This window comes from Microtus ochrogaster, chromosome 10 (assembly GCF_000317375.1).
Source record: "Microtus ochrogaster isolate Prairie Vole_2 chromosome 10, MicOch1.0, whole genome shotgun sequence".
Taxonomy (NCBI): Eukaryota; Metazoa; Chordata; class Mammalia; order Rodentia; family Cricetidae; genus Microtus; species Microtus ochrogaster.
In genome coordinates this window covers 81,924,927-81,929,743 of record NC_022016.1, presented here as the reverse complement: position 1 = coordinate 81,929,743, position 4,817 = coordinate 81,924,927, and the positions used below count along the sequence as shown (strand labels likewise).

At 50.7% G+C, this 4,817-nt stretch overlaps 1 non-coding gene across 1 annotated transcript; it reads left to right on the top strand.

The window, feature by feature from the left end:
• Window positions 1-550: 550 nt before the first annotated feature.
• LOC113456679 lies at window positions 551-709 on the top strand. Its single transcript, XR_003377439.1, has one exon. It is a non-coding gene; the product is annotated as a U1 spliceosomal RNA (small nuclear RNA).
• The last annotated feature ends 4,108 nt before the right edge of the window (window positions 710-4,817 follow it).

Below are 4,817 nucleotides of genomic sequence, written 5' to 3'. Positions count from 1 at the left end.
GGCGCAGCTACACCACCGAGGAAAGGGGCTCTCCTGCCCCCAGCAACCACTAGCTGCATTTAGGTTCTCAAGGAGACGCGGGGCCCGGTGAGCTCCCCGGTTCCGCAACACGCATCGGAAAAACGCCTCCACAGCGACATCTAGAGTAGAGTTTGAGTTCTGCACCAGGCTGTTGAGCCGCACTCTCAGCCCGGTAGATTTTTCTCGAAACTCTTTTTCTGTGCTTTGATAAGGCTGCATGACAGACACGTTTAAGAATCAGCGACAAGCAGCGGTAATCGGAATCACCCTGAAATTAAAAGATCTGAAAACAAACCACCCGCGTGTGTCCTTTACTGTGCAAGTTAGACACAGTTGTTAAAAGCTAGCACAAGCCAGGCGGTGGTGGCGCACGCCTTCGGAGGCAGAGGGGGGCGGATCTCTGTGAGTTCGAAGCCAGCCTGGTCTACAACAGCTAGTTCCAGGACAGGCTCCAAAACTACACGGAGAAACCCTGTTTCGAAAAACAAAAACAAAAAACAAAAATAAAATAAAACCAAAACCCAGCAGAACACTTGCCTGGCAGGGGACACCATGATCACAAGGTGGTTTCCCAGCATGAAGCTCGTCATTTGCCCTTTGATGTGCTGACCCCTGTGATTTCCCCACGTGTGGGAAACTTAACTGCACAGTCTGTGGTAGTGGGGGGCTGCATTCACACTCTCGCCTTAAAAAAAAGATTTTTGGAAACCCAACATAATAAAAGTTTGCAGTCTACTGCAGAGACTGGAGAGACAGCTCAGCCGTTAAGAGCACTTTCTGCTCTTGCTCAGGACCCAAGTCCCAGCATCTATATGATGGCTCATAACTGTCTCTTAGTTCTAGTTCCAGGGGATCTGATGCCATCTTCTGGCCTCCCTGGGAACTGCACGAATGTAGTGCATACACACACGAGCCGTCAAAACACCATACAAATAATAACAACGATGATGATGCTAATTCAGAACTATTTTCACTAGAACCACCATCCGAGTGGCTGGAGAGATGGCACTGTGGCTGGGACCGCATCCTGATCCCGCAGAGGAGCCGAGTTCAGTTCCCAGTACCCACGTCTTGTGGCTTATCTCAGTCTGTAACTCCAGCTCCAGATCTGACACTCTCTTCCAACTTCTACAGGCACCTGCTTGAACTGGGTGAGCTTTTGAATAAGTAAATAAAACCAGAAAAGAAGGGGAAAATATTAAAAGAAATACAGAACCGTAAAATGTGAACAGCAAGAAAAGTGGTAATGTGTATATTCCGATATAAATATCAGAAGACAGTCGCTCTGGGATTCCCAAGGTTTTAAGAATCACAGAACCAGAAAAGCGCAGTGTGCAGTCACAAGCACCATATTTGTCTTGTCCTCATGGACAGAGCCTCTCTGGTGGGAGCCGACATGTGTGTAGTTCTTTGCTGAGCTCTAAACCTGGTTTCATCAGCAAACAAACAGGTGTCAGGTTGTTGAGCGATCTCCTGGATCTTGCTTAAATGTGTTCAGTCTCCAGGGGGCTCTGGATCCCTCTCTCCTCCCTCTCCCCCATTTCCCCCTGATGTCACTTAGTGTGACACTCAAATATTAAATATTTGACACCCACATGCTGCCACACTGGCTGGTGGGAACTGGAAAGAACAAAACCCCCCTCTACCACAAGAGGGCGGTAGACACCAGCAGCGAGTGGGGGCTAGCTGGGAATGGGGAGACTCCAGGATGAACTGGAGTCATGGGGGTCACCTAGTTCATACCCGTTCTCCTGGGGACAAACAGACAGTCGAGGATGTCCTGAGATCACACTGTTGGCCAGGGTCCAACAAAGGCTAACTTGTTCTCAATTAGACAGTTGCTCTCAGCTGGAACCAGGAAGCTCATTGTTAGGGGAGCTCTGGCTGTGGTGATATACTGGTGTTGTTCCAGCACGGGGGAGGTGGAGACAGGTGGACCAGTGGATGCACGGTGCGTGCTGGCCAGCCAGCTACCCTACTCAGTGAGTCCACCATGCCAAAGAGAGACCTCGCCTCAGAGAATCAGAGTGGGTGACTCCTGAAGTAAGACACCCAACGTTGTCCTCCAACCCCCACAGGTACACATGCACACGAGTACACACACACGTAAATACAAAAGAAATATCATTAAAAAAAAATCTTGTCTTAAGCAAGGCGGTGGTGGCGCACACCTTTAATCCCAGCACTCCAGAGGCAGAGGCAGGTGGATTTCTGTGAGTTCAAGGCCAGCCTGGTCTACAGAGTGAATTCCATGACTGTCAAGCTACACAAAAGAACCCTGTCTTGAAGGAAGAAAAAAGAATTTTGTGTTAAAACAAACTAGATTATTGTCACCGTAGGTCTGATTTTAATAATTTTCTCTACATGCAAAACTGCCAGCAGTGACGCAAGTCAGCCATCTGGCCAGTCATCGTAGGATAAGAAAGGAAATGAGGCCAAGTGAAGTACAAATAAAAACCTTTCAACTGTTTCCGGGCTTGGGGCCGTTTTCCACACCGTCTGTCTCTCAGCGACAGGGGCGTTCTTCCTGTGAGCCCTGTGTGCTCTAGACTCGGGCCTTGCTTCCTTCTTTCCCACCGCCTTCCCCACAGACGACCCACAGAAAGATCTGGGTCTGTAAGAGCACATGTCCTGTCTAGGCACGGGGTGCACACCTGCAACCCCAGTGTTCAGGAGGCCAGGTCAGGAAAGGGCTGAGCCTGGGGCCAGCCTGGGCTACATAGCAAAGCCCTCCTCCTCTTCCTCTCCTTTCTTTTTTCTTCTCCTCTCCTTCTTTTCTTTTTTAAAGCAGGAGGCAGGGCTGGAGAGATGGCTCAGAAATTAAGGGCGTTTGTTGCTCTTGTAGAGAACCCATGTACAGCAACTCACAACTTCCTATAATTCCAGCTCCTGGGGACTCAGCACCCCTTTCTGGTCTCTGTGGGCGCCTGTACACATGTGGCATACACACAGAGACATCTACACATGCACATAAATAAAAACAAATCTTTTAATAAAAAGGTACATTTTATTTCATATTTAAACGGGTTCTACCTTGAGAATTAGTTAGAAATGTAAAATCTCAGGCCATAATAAAATCCAAATCAGGACCTGCAATTACTAAGACTTTTAGAATTGTGTGTGTGTTTAGGTGTACAATGTGTGCAAAAGCCTGTGGAGTCCAGAAGAGGGCAGGGGACCCCATGGTGCTGTAGTTCAGGAGTGTAAGCTGCTATGTGGGTGTTGGCAATGAGCCTGGGTTTCTCTGCAAGGGCAGTAAGCACCCTTAACCACTGAGCCGTCTCTCCAGCCCATTATTATCTTAAAAACAGTTAGGATACCATCTACACTCATATCAGGATTTGTTTGTTGTTTCTTTGAGACAGGGTCCTCAGGCTAGCTCCTGAAGATGATGGAGATGGTGGCATGGGGATGATGCCCCGATGGAGCAAGTACGAAGAGAGACTGCAGGCATCTTCTGGTCCAAGTCAGGATGCCAATCTTGCTACAGAATGAATAAGAACCATGACTCACCGGTGACACACCGGAGGCTGAGTCCAAACCTGGGTGCAGCACAGTTGGCACTGGGGAGCTGGGGCAGGTGGGGCAGGCGGGATAGGCGGGGCAGATGGGCAGGTAGGGTATGCAGGGGAGGTGGGATGGGCAGAGTAGGCGGGGTAGGCGAGATAGGCGGGGCAAGTGGGGCAGGCGGGGTAGGCGGGACAGACAGGATAGACCGGGCAGGTGGGATAGGCGGGGCAAGTGGAGTAGGCGGGGCAGCAGGGCGGCAGAGCCACTTGTAGCTGCTGCGTTTAGGAAAAAGGTGTTTGAGTGAAAGATGTGTGTGGCTGGAAACAGCTTAGATGGGAGAGGGGAGCGCAGAAGGAAAAGCAGGCTTGAAGGGAAGCGACCCAGCTGGACAGTGAAGGGACCCTGCCTAGACTGGGGGTCACTCTGCTGTCTGCCCACATGAGAAGCTGGTGCTCAGCCTCTGAGACCCTCCCACACGCCACTTCCTGCTGATCCCAGCTTCGCATTGCATTCAGGCAACAGCTAGGGCAGCTCAGGCGGAATACTTCTTCCGCAGACACACACCGGGCTTGGGAAGAAGCCTGGCTCTCCTGTAGGGAGATTGCATTTCCCTCTGAGCCCGAAGCTCAATGCTTCCATCTAAGTGGCATTTATTGACTTCAGTTTTGGTCTGGGAATTGAACTCAGTCTCTCTTTGCTAGGCAAGTTCCCAGAAAGATTTACACTACAGTCCTGAAAAGGCCTCGTTTTTAAATAATGATCACTGGCTCCAAGTTCACTTTTAATCTGCTTTAAATTCTTGGGGTGTATGTGTGCACTTTTGTGTGCGTGTGCATGCATGCGTGTGTGGCCATGCTGGAACTGAAACCCAGGACCTGATGTATGCTAGGCAAGCACTCTACTACTGAGATACATCCCTAGCCTCAGGCACGCATGCGAGCGTGCGCGTTTCCACACATACTGGCGCGCGCGCAGTGGGGAAGACTGATGAGATGATCTTCAGCCTCTGATCTTCCGGCTCTGACCTCCCTAGTGCTGGATTCCAGGTGTGCACCACCGTACCCAGTCTCTGCCGTTGTGGGAACAGAACCCACGACCCCATGCATGATAGTTTGGCACTCCCAACAGAGCCCATGCCCCAGGCCCGGAGCATTTCCTACAGTGTGCTGGTTGCCACAAATCTGCAAGTGGTCCACCTCATCATGCAGGAGAGCCACTCCCTTCGTTCTGCTCACACACACACCCCAGGAGCACTTCTCTGGCTCCACGTCACATCGGGGTTCCTT